At 35.8% G+C, this 12,493-nt stretch overlaps 1 long non-coding RNA gene across 1 annotated transcript; it reads right to left on the reverse strand.

Annotated features, from left to right (window-relative positions):
* Positions 1-805: 805 nt before the first annotated feature.
* LOC121462184 lies at positions 806-10,390 on the reverse strand. Its single transcript, XR_005976279.1, has 3 exons — positions 10,367-10,390; positions 8,298-8,401; positions 806-827 (listed from the first exon to the last, which is right to left on the reverse strand). It is a non-coding gene; the product is annotated as an uncharacterized LOC121462184 (long non-coding RNA).
* Positions 10,391-12,493: the final 2,103 nt, after the last annotated feature.

A 12,493-nucleotide genomic window follows, 5' to 3' on the forward strand; every position in this document is an offset into this window, starting at 1 on the left:
AGACATAATGGTGTCTATATTCAGAGATTATAAAAAATTGTTCCTCCATTGCCTTCATTTATTAAAAAGAGCAAGGAAATATGAATTTAATAAAACTTTCCTGAATATGCCATTCTCATTAAATCTATAGTCAATTTTATCAATGATGGTAGTGTTCCTCCTGGTAAGGGAACTATTCCACCTACCCATGTACTTCTATTTTTGAGGTAGAATCAGTCAATATCTTTTTTTTTATAGCTTTGTGGGATTTCAGTCAGTTCTTATTTATCTCATTTTTGCTAGAATTGGCTTATAACCTACACTGTATACATTCAAGGACCATAAAGGCACTTTGTAAATCAGATGCAAGTTTCTAAATGGTGAAGTAACCGATTTCTCTATCCTTTGAACACGATTATAAAAGATTTACGGTCCATTTGTTTCAGAAATCTAAAGTAATTCCAAAGCACCACAGCTCGATATTATTGTTTAATATTGTCAATGCATCCTGTGATTGTAAAGTACAAAGTTGTACCTAACATCGCCGACAGAAAAGCCACACAGGGAGCAAATTCATAGACTTCTTTTTTTGTCATAGTCTTTATAAGAAAAGAAAAGTACAAACCTCAAACAAACACATAGTTTTTTTAAGGAAACATTTTGTTAGACAAGCCACTGAAAAATAGTTCATGGACCAAATTAAATATATGCCCATCCTTTTCTGGAGAGATTATCAGTACTTGTTTCTGGTGTCTTGGAACTTTATCTTCCAACTGTCGTCCCAGGGACACAGGATCTTGGCACAATCTCCTCTGTACCCCACAGTGTTCACAATCTTCTACCTGCAACTGCAGAATAAGATGAAGAATGGGAGCTTTTGGGTCACAGGGCAGTTACTGTCACCAAACTTCCTCCCTTCCCCACAAGTATTCACGCCGCTCCCTCAGTCTGTCACTAAAATGACCAAAACAGCATGATTGACTCTGAGAATTGCCAATGATTATTAACGTAAAGAATTCACTGGTCCATAGTAACCTAATGGGATATGAATTTAGCCCTTACGAAAGAGAAATGTGTGAGCTTTAGGTTCTTGTGACTTTAGCCATTACCTGAATTATTTCTGAAATCCTTTAGGCAGCATCATAAACTGAAAAGTGTCGCCTAAGCAGTAACCTACCCATAAACAGTTAGATCAGTGGGATATGTGAGCAGACCCAAATGTTTGCATGAATTTATTTTTTAGATGGAATTAGTATTGCTTAACAGTGGGGGAAAGATGGTATTTGAAAAGTTGTATTGCAGGAATTTGTGTTTTCTGGGAAAAAATTAAATTATACTCCTAGCTTGTTTCCTATGCCAAAACAAATTTCCACACAAACCACAAATGTAAATATGTAAAAAAAATAAAAGCTATAAAACTACAAGACAAAATATAAGAGGAGAATTTTGCAAGAAAAAAATCATTTTGCAAGTAAACTAAAGCTTCTATGATTTAAGACGACATATTGATATATGCAATACTTAACTATGAGGCTATTCCTGACCCGAATAAAATCACAGATAAGAAGGAAAGATAAAAGCAGATTAAAGAGTAATAAATCTTTTCATAACATCAGGTTCATTTATCCAATCTGTAAAAATTGGACAGGTCTATATGTAAAAAATCTTATTTTTAAGTGGTCAAATATAAGGATATGAAAATGATTTTTAAAATCTGGAATATTTTCAATTTCAATGTTTAAAACTTACATTTGGACTTAAAGATTGACGTATTATCTTTTATCTTTTTGTAAGTTTTCATTAAATGGGACATTTGTTTTAACATTGTCCCTAAGTAAGGCTAACGGAACATCATAGAGGATGGTTTCAGAAAGATTGTAAGAGACAGAAGATGAGGAAGAGGGTGATGAAATACTGTCTTCCAGGGGTACATGGCAATTGGGCACAAACTCAGAGAATCTGTGGTTACTTGGGTAAGACCATAATAAGAAATAATACTAGTACCTACCTACAAACACATATAAGTTGATATATATATATATATATATATATATATACATACATACAGCTTAAATAAATTTTTTTCAGCTGAACTGACATTGCTTGACCCATGAGCTTTGGACAATCTAACAGACTTTTACACCAAATAGGAGAAACCCTCTTTTGAATTATGGGTCAAGGTTGTCCAAGACACTCCAAAAACTTTATTAGTTATTGTTATTGCTTCTAGTTGCTTCCCAGGGGTAGAAGGTAAGTCCCTATCAATGATGACATAATTCACTTTGGGTATAGGGACAAGAAACCTGACCTGAAAGCCTCCTACTTGATTACTAACTTTCATGGTACCAGAAAGAGTAATGCAAGCTTCCAAGGGGGGGAAGCAAATAAACTCCAAGCCACCTATAAAGACAATGAATAATGACAATCAGCATGACATGAAAGTCATAATGTTGCAGTAGTGTCTTGCATACCTTGACAGCTTTCTAAATTTATGTAAATATGGAAAATAAAGTGGTGGCAGAATCATAGCCAATTACTTAGGATTAGTGACATCATGGATCTTGGAGAAGAACTTACACCACTACTTTACTTACCCAGCATAAGCCATAAGGGCATTCTAAAAATTTGTCCTTATACCCACAGGCAAGTGTAGTCCCCATCCACTCCAGCAAGAAAACTATTTTTAAAGAGATAGGGACCATTACAGAAAACCACAACCAAACAAAATGCAAAGTTCTGGAACCCAGTCCCAAAGGAAACATCTACAACACCATTCTGCACCCATGACTAAGCAATCATTCCAGAAGAGGGATGGAAAGAATGTAAGCTCCAGAGAACCAGGAAATTAGCTGAAAAGTGTGTCTCCTAGAAATATTAGAAAATCCAGCAACAAATTTCCACTGAAACAGCTGCCTAAACATGACCTGAGCAAGGATAACACTAATAGACATGCTAACAAGGCAGGTTGAGAGTTCACAGTGTTTCAACTCTAGACAAAGAACTAAAGGAAAGTTAAGAATTTTGCAAGTAGAAGAAATACTCTACTCCAAGTAAGAGCACACTTATTGGCTATCCAATATCAAAAGGTCATTCCTGAAATCATTTACACATAAGTAACATCATATGGACTTTTTATGTTTTGTATGTATGTATATATATAATAGAATAATATAGAATATATATTCTATATATAATTAGAGATAATGACAGAGGCCATGAATATGAAAGAGAGCAAGAAGAGGATTCATGGGATGGTTTGGAGGAAGGAAATCATGTAATTACATTATAATTTTAGAAGGAAATTTTATAATTACATTATAATTTCAGAAAGTAATATTGAAAATTTCCATCATAAATGGAGAAAGGCTCCCAAGGCTCTACTTGAAAAGGAAGTTTGACTGAAATGATGGAGAGTCACTTTCCATAATGCCTAAACAACAGTAGATGAACTCATATCTAGTTAACTATGGGCAGCATTAATTGGGCTTTGTGAGTTTCTAAAAACATAAAGGGGGAAATAAAGTTATGAGAGAGAATGTTGTAAGACACCCAAAAAGAGCTGAAGAGGGATAGATGTAATCAAAATATATTTTATACATATATGAGACATTCAAAGAATAAATTTAAAATATTGTTTAAAATATTTTACTGATTTGTTCTTGGTTGAAAACCTCTGAACTAGTAACTGCTTGAAATGCATTAATCTCTGAAGTTATCAATGATCACCTAGTTTTTCTCCGCAGTGCAAACTTCTTTATCATGGCACCTACTATGCCATACTCCTTGGAAACTGAGATGTTGGAGAATATATTTATATTTAAATTGTACAAAAATCAAGTCCAGGCATTTTGAGTTGGGCTTCAGTTAGATTTTTAAGGAGTTCTTTCATTATCGACCTTATCCTCTCAATCCCTCCTTTCAGCTTAATTGTCTTATATAATTTCTACTTACTTTTTCCTCATATTTGTCCTGTTCCTTGCCCAATTTTACCAATTGGCTCAACTCTATAACCCACAGAAGGTGCAAATCTTCCTTTCTTTTTCTGCCTAACCTTCAAGACTCACATGCAAGCTTCCTAATGTTACCATGCTCATTTATGCCCTCTTTTGCTGTCAGAGAAGGTAAGTCTGTTATGCAGAAAGAAAAAAAGAAATTATTTCTACACTAAACCTAAGCGCCTTCCATTTTCCCCAGGTGACTTTCAGGGTGTTTCCCCTTTTGCCACTTACACATTCCTTATTTCCCACTGTCTCTCCAAATCCTGATGTTTTGACCAAGGAAACCTTTGCCAACCTTTCCTTTGGAGGCATTTGGCAATAATTTTGATCATGGCAATTGCTGAACTACTTGACCCTGGGAGCTGATCTTTTAAGCAAAAGTCATTGATCCTGACATACAGCTAAGTTGTATCAGATTTCAACCCACATGTACACAGAGCTAAGTAGTACCTGGCTTAGAATGTTAAAGAGAGAAATATTGTAGCCTATGTAAGGAAAATGTTCCCTTCTTCCTATTTCCTCCATCTCTTCCTCCATTTCTTTGTCTCTTCTTTTTTCTCTCTCTCTCTCTCTCTCTCTCTCTCTCTCTCTCTCTCACACACACACACACACACACACACAAGGAGAGAAAAACAGAGACAGACTCACAGACACACAGACAGAAATAGAGCTAAAATACTTTGTTCCCTTTTTGATTCAGTCTCACTACATATCCCAGCCTAGCCTCAAATGTATGGCTATCATCTACCTGCTGATCACTGGAGTGTACCACTACACTTACAATAGCTGCATTTAAACATTACTGTATTTTATGCCTCTCCCCTTTCCAGCTACTCTCACCATCTTCCTTTCTTCAGTGAAACAAATGTTTTTGGAGAAATAAAAGCCAAAATCTGTTGTTCTCTTCTGCTCTTACATCTCAAACACTTAAGGAAATCTAACTTCCAAGTCACATTATGGCACTGAAATAAAAGTCATAGATGAATCAATGCTGGCAAATACTGAGAGAAATCTCAGCCATATTTAAATTCCTTCTCCTTGGCATTAACTATTTATTCTGAACAACATCTCTCTTTCTATGTATTTCACATTTGACTTTCCTAGACTTTAGTGTAAGAACTATTCATTCTCCTTATTTAGAGCTTTTCATTATTTCTTTTTTTTAAATTTGTTTGTAACTGTGCAGCACAGATGTCATTATCTAGATAAGAGCAGTTCAAACCCATGATGCTCCTGCCTCAGTGTTTAAAGGGCTTACTTAGATGTTGGCTTTAGAGGTAATGATGAACTTTGTAATCTGTCTCTTATAGCATAACTTTCTCTTCTAAGAGTACATTCTCTTTTAGGACTATTGTGTGTACCACCTAGACACTGTTGATACATGAATATTACTTTAAACAAAATAGATTTGTAAGTCTCAAGAGAAATACAGTCACTAAACTGTCAGAACTATTGGTGTATACCCTGAAAGCACTTCAGATTTTATGTATGGAAAATAAACTTGGAGTTACCTGGGTGGAGTGGCACACACTCTAGAGACAGAGGCAGGCAGATGTTTGTGAGTTCTAGGCCAAGCTGGTCTACATAGTAGGTTCAAGACCAGTTAGAACTACATGATGAGACTGAATCAAAAAAAACAAATGAAGAAGGGAAAGAAGAAAGAAGGAAGAAGAAGAAGAAGAAGAAGAAGAAGAAGAAGAAGAAGAAGAAGAAGACAAAGAAATTTGCATTGTATACTTGGAAGCAATATCATCATAATGGCACCAATGGCACCCTTATATATGTTAAACATCACTACTCATCCATTTTCTCAAGCCAGAATCCACATCAATGGGACTCCCCATGGTTCTCTTCAAATATTAAATCTACGTCATTAACAAAATAGGCAACTACATCCAAATATGTCAGTGTTAATGCCATAGCCTAAGCTCCTATCCATTAGCTCACACTTGGAAAACTGTAGTAACTGCCTCTCTACCCTACCACTAGTCTCTCTCTATGGCTCCAAAGGTCACGTCAGAAGAGATTGACTTATTATAGTTTTCCTCTTTCTATAAACACTTCCCATTTCTTCATTGTCTAGGTTAGACTTAAAGTTGTTTTACAAAGTACAGAAAGTTTAAATCATGTGACAGTTTGCAAACTTTAAGCCTTATAGATTTCTTCTTTGCTTCCTCTACCTCATAATTCATTAATGTAGAATTGCTTAGACTATCTTCCCCAGCAAGTTGTTGCATATGTCCTTGGCTTTGATATACTTAACAGTGATGCTGAAATCAACTGGTATATTCTGTCTCTGAAACTTATAATTTCTTTTCAAGGTTCAGAGAGATGTCTCTCTGGAAAACATTTATTGGCATTTTTTTTAAAAGAATTGGCTGTTCTCTTTCTCATTTCTTTTTGGCTTTGTATTTTCTTTAAATGTTGCAGTCGTCACATGGTACAATTTTAAAATGCATGGATGCTTCTACTTTGTCATGACTTATTTAGTAAGGCTCTGCTCTGAGTGATCAATGATGCAGCCCCAGAATTTGGAAAAAGACTTGGGAATTGCTACTCAGTGAATGTTTGCAAGAAAACGGAAGAAGAGCTAAATAACTCATCCATGGTGCCTTTACTAACCAGCTACATAACACTGTGTGAAGCTTATAACTTAGCATGCAAAACATTTATAAAATATCTGTGTGGAGTGAGTAACATACAAAACTAATTTAACTGGTGGAACATCATATTAGTCATTTTCTGTTGCTAATAACACGACACTATTGACTTGGTAAGTTTTTATGAAAAGAAGTTTATTTTGGCTCATTCTTTAGAGGTCTAAGTTCCAAGGCCCACATCTGGTGATTGCTTTCTCCTGGCAGAGTCCTTGGGAGGTACAGGATATTACTTAGCAAGAGATAAAGAACTTACATGTGTTTCTTTTCTAATAATTCTTCCTCTTTGTATAAACCCACCAAGATTCAATCAAGGGAGCTCAACTCTAATACATTTATCTAATCCTAATTGGCTCCAAAAGGCCCATTTTTAAGCTAGAAATCTGTTTCCTCTGTCACTACTTACAATAAGAATTCACTTAGTAGAGCACAAAGAAGACCCATTCACATCCTATATTAACTGTGGCAAATATGGTTTCAGGTGTATATGAAGCTAACAATAAATCTGTATCATTTGATGTTATATAATTATATCATAAAAGTTGTAAAAATTTTTCAGCAATCTCAACCATTAAGTGTCCAATGGTAGTGTTTCATTAAACAGTTATTTTCCTCGGTTATTTTTAGAATTGAGATGTCTCAGTAGGTAAAGTTGCTTGTTACGAAGTCTGACAACATAATACTGATTTCCAGAAACACGTAGAGAAGACTCCTGGAAGTTGTCTTCTAATGAAAATATGCCCATGATATGCACCTGCCCACACACAGACATATGTGTTGATTATAGACAGACACACATGTAAATAATTTCTAAAAATTAAAAATAAAACACTCAAAAACCATTATTTGCATTCTCCCAGTAATGTGTCATAATTGTTCAAATAACAGGTTCCTATGGCAAATGACAGTTGTACAGAATGTGTGTGTGTGTGTGTGTGTGTGTGTGTGTGTATGCTTCCTATACACTAGAGATATAGAATACCCCATATAAAATCTCTAAGGATGTGTTGTGGCAAGGACATCTGTCTACATTTTCTAAATCTACTGTTCCAAACATCCATTTAAACATGGAACCTTTATTCATGTTTTTTCTATAGGAACATATATAACTAGCAATTTGAGAACCAAGCTTTGAGAAACATTACTCAGAGAGAAGAACAACTAACTTTCACTCCATTTTTAAGTTCATCACCTTGCTCTATTGGCTTAGGTATGGAAGGAGGCTAGAAATATCGGCCAAGGATTTGTGCATTCATTTAGAAAACCCAAGTAAATCCTGCTTCAAGACAGTGTCACCTTAGTTTGTTTCAAATTTACTATTATTTTGAAAACAATGGCAACTACTTTCTGATAGTATATTATAGACCTAATAGCATATTATATACAGTATATAGTATTTTTATTATTCTATGAATCTGGGTGCAAAGAGATATGATTATAAAAGATTTTTCCAAAGAATAAAAGACTTTAAAAGCTAAAAAAAATCCATTTCTGTAGAATTACTCAGCAAAACAAAAGGCTTTTCTATCCCATTAAAAACATATGCTACGACTCCAAAGAACCAGAACACAGAGATGGATTTACTGAGCACTTAACTTGGTTGCCTCATTTTGCCTAAGAAGAGCTAAAGACCAAAGAAGACAAGTGAGAAATCAGATATTACCAAAAAACGAGGCTGGAAACTTAAGGCTTGTGACTTCTAGTTTTCTGCTGCCCCCACTCTTAGTTTCTGGATAATGAAGTTGAGTCCAGGAACAGTCCTCAGGACTGGAATCAAATGGAGTGCATATGGTTATCAGCTGATACACATTCAGTCCCATGCTTCTTACAAGATGCTGCTGTATTCTTCACAGCTGACAGTCACATCAGCCTTTTAAGATGAACTGTGCTACTCTTGCTTCCTTCATCACTAAGATTTACAGGCTAGACCTAAGTAAAACGTTCCCTGTCCCTACAAGGAGCCGCTGCATTAACTTGTAGGACAACTTAGTTGTGTTTTCTGGATGTAAATCCGGGAATTGTTTACATAGATCAAAACTAAGGTAAATACACTTAGTGAGAAATAAGTGCTGAGAAAATTGTCACTGACCAGAGTCTATGCTCAGTTCTCTGCTGTTGCTGTTGCTAATGATAATGATGGTGATTCTATTGCTGCATAAAGTAGATGTAATTCTAACTTACTAATCAATATTGGAACAAGGATGGTGTCAAAGGACATGCTAACCTGTATGGTGAAAACCTCAAGTAGCCTCAATCCTAGACAAAGAACTACAGGCAACTAAGAAATGCTAAAACCAGAAGAAATAGTCTTCCCCAGGGAAGAGAGTAACACTTGATTATTAAGTTTCAAATAATCAGCCCTGAAGACATGTACATACCAATAACATTTTACAGAGCAAGCAGGTTTTATACATTCATTTATTTATGTAGCAACAATTAAAGAAATGGGGGGCATGAAGTTAAAAGTGAATGGAGGTGTAGATGGGAGAGTTTGCCGGGAGGAAGCAAAAGGGTGGGTGATGTAATTATAATATGATATCAAAGAATTAAAACTGTCATTAAAAAGTGCTCATTTTCAGGAATGCTAAGTGTTCAGCTTGAATTAGTTCTGGCAAACAGTCTTGTGTATGGGGAATGTTCCTGAAAGCGCTCTTCCAGAGACAAAAGAAAACAAGGTTGAATGTAAAGTGGACGCGCTCTCCAAACAACTCCTTTCAGCTGGAACTGAAGCCCTGCAAGTGACCAGGGCTTCATGGCAGATTAGAGAGGGTTCTCCTGCGAACATCACTCCCAGATCAGGGAAAACCGGGTCACTACTGTGTAAACACTTTGCGCTGCTTTGTAAACACACGAAAATATCAAGTGAGTTCCGTGTAAACAGACCGAAGGCAAAAAGAAACCAGCAGCATCACTCTCAGAAGGGACTCTGGGGATAAGCGGAGACACATCATTAACAGGGCTAGTCTCGCATCAGACTGTGCTCACTTAAGCTGCTACTCTTGTCTAAAGATTGACTCGTTTGCTGAGAAGCTAATGATGCTGTAACCAGAAACTCTAGATGGCCTTTCACAGGCTCTAGGAACTAATCTGTGGTTTCTACCTCTGCTCGCATCATTTCAGAAATATGAATGCCGTAATTCAAAAGAGGAGCTGAACATAACAGACATGAAGATAACAAATGTCAAAGAGTTCAAGAGACATTTGGAATAATGGTCATGGTGACAGAAATCAAAGTCTGAGCATGAGTTAACACCTTATATTGAGATCAAGCAACATGATTTACAATGTATCTGCTATGTTTGTCTAAGTATACAGTTCTCCCCCACTCTGTCCCATTCTCCCTACATTCTTTCCAGAATTGGTTCTCCTTTTGGCCTTCATACTAGAAGGAAAAGAAAAGAGACAATGAGTAGAGAAGGTTCACTCCTTCAAATCTCTATAACATTCAAGGAAACAGGTGCGCTAGACTTTCTTTTGTTTTGGCTATGAGACGCTTGCTCAACTATGCTACTCTTATTGGATATTTACTATTTCCTCTTACAGCTTGTTCCTCTACTGTGCACATAGCCGTGAGATTGCCCCAGCTCTCACACAGTGCATTTTATATTCTCCAAATAGATTATAATTCAAGGTATGTGTAGCTATTTTATTTAGACTCCCTTATTTAATGGAAAGTAGTAGAAAGAAGAAGGTTAAATAATATAATATTTTATAGCATTCAGATGTACCTACCAAATATGATCAAAGTGAAGAAAGTTTTGCATGATTGTAGATCCAGGGATTTGTGTCCTGTCTCAAGGTCTCCTGGCTCCATGCTCAGCTGCAGCACTGGTGACAGAGAGCTGTTTTCATCTTTTATAGACATGACTCAACAGTTCCTTTTTTGTTATCGTTGTTCTGTTTTATTTTTTTTCCTTTTTTTAAAAAAAAGAAAATAAACTCTCCTGTTCCCACTCCTTCTCCTCCTCCAGTTTTCCCCCACCCCCTGCCATTCACTCCTCAGAGAGGCTAAGGCACACTGCTTTTGGGGAAGGTTCAAGGCCCTCCCTACTATATCTAGGCTGAGCAAGGTATCCATCCAAAGAAAATGGGTTCCCAAAAAGCCAGTATAAGCAGGAGAAATAAATCCTGGTACTGCTGCCAGTGGCACCGCAGTCTTCCCCAGTCATTCAACTGTCACCCACATTCAGAGGATCTAGTTTGGTCCTATGCTGGTTCCTAAGCTAAAATTATATAATGGGAAAAAAAGCATCTTCAAAAAAATTGATGGCATAACTGGATGTCAGCATGTAGAAGACTCAACAATTCTTAAACCTAGCACTTGATGCTACTTTTCCATCTTATTTTATAGCATCTTTTCTACCCAGGTGACATAGCAAATGTACACGCCAGTTTGCATTCCTAAAATCTTAACTCAAAAAGTAGTGAAACACTAATTCCTACGAGCCACTACTTGCCAATGTAGATGTTCTCAAGTCTTTGAAAACTGATAGAAAGCAAAAAAATAAAAATTGTCAAAAGTTGTGGACAAATCAAACATTTGTTATGTGGTCATGCAGACAGTCAGTTTGATAACACCTCTTATGTTGGCATTATCTCCTTCCTGGTTTCATTTCAACCAAACCTTCTGCTTTGTAGGAACATATCACCCACACGCATGCACCCACACACATACACACACATTTGCATGCATGCATGGACACTGTGTTCTTCTTTGAAAGACTATAAAACAACTTGAAACAGGCTTCAATGCTTGAGTTATTTTATCAATTAAAAAAATATTTCCTTCAGTGATTGTTTTAGGAGTTAGTGAAGATAGCATATAAAGAAAATCACTATCTTTTTTTACATGTTCACATGTAATGACAATTTTTAGATGAAGATGTATTTGAATATTGAAAGGAGTGAAGAGAAAGGTAACAAGAAACAAAGAGTATGAGAATCCAGAAACAGTTTTATAAAAACTGCATTATGTAACCATAAATAATTGTTTTATGACTTATAATTTAACTATAATTGTAATCAATTCTTTTCATTTAGCTATTCATTTTTTCCAGTTCCTGTCATTCCTAGCCAATGGTGGTAAATAGAACAGTTCATAGCAATCGAAAGGGATGAGATTTAATTAATCTGTGATTAGATACATATTGAGGCAAATGGCAGGAAGGAGATGATGCTTAAGGCAAGCACTAATGAAAAATCATGACTTTACTCTGTGTTTTTGAATGCATAAGGGCAAAACACAGTACACATCATTAAAATCCAATACTTTTAATGAAACCATTGAATATCTCCTTTACTGTCTTAGAAGACATTGCTTGCATTGACACTATTGTCTTCCAAATGTCATTCTAGATATCTGTCCCTTCTGCTTTCTATGATCATGACACATACATAAGAAAGAACACACAGACACACATACATTCACACCGACAGCATTTAAATTTAAAATGCTACTAGGATTTTCCTTGCTCATTTTTTTCCTGGTGAAATATATTTTAATTTCTTGAAATGCAGATAAAACTGATGATACTCGTGTCTGTGAAAGACACAACAATTGGCTTGGCACCCACAAGGAGATTAACCAACATCCATAAATTTCAGTGATTTATAGGGATAATATATTCATGTATTACTCAAAAACCTTAAAAGGAAGTTTAGAAAAGTTCTAATGTCTTTGTTTATATTAAAAGGCCAAAGAACTACATAAGAGCATGTCATTTCTCTGCTTATGCACACCATAGTTCAGTTGCTGTGCTTTGACCTTAACTGTGCCAGTTTTGTACACTTCTTTTGTGCCCAACATCTAAATTATGTTCTTGATATTAACTATACTCTGATTTTTGATGTCATGCATTA

The sequence above is a fragment of the Microtus oregoni genome, unplaced genomic scaffold (assembly GCF_018167655.1).
Source record: "Microtus oregoni isolate MIOR12 unplaced genomic scaffold, Mior012 000024F_ref0000369, whole genome shotgun sequence".
Lineage (NCBI taxonomy): Eukaryota > Metazoa > Chordata > Mammalia > Rodentia > Cricetidae > Microtus > Microtus oregoni.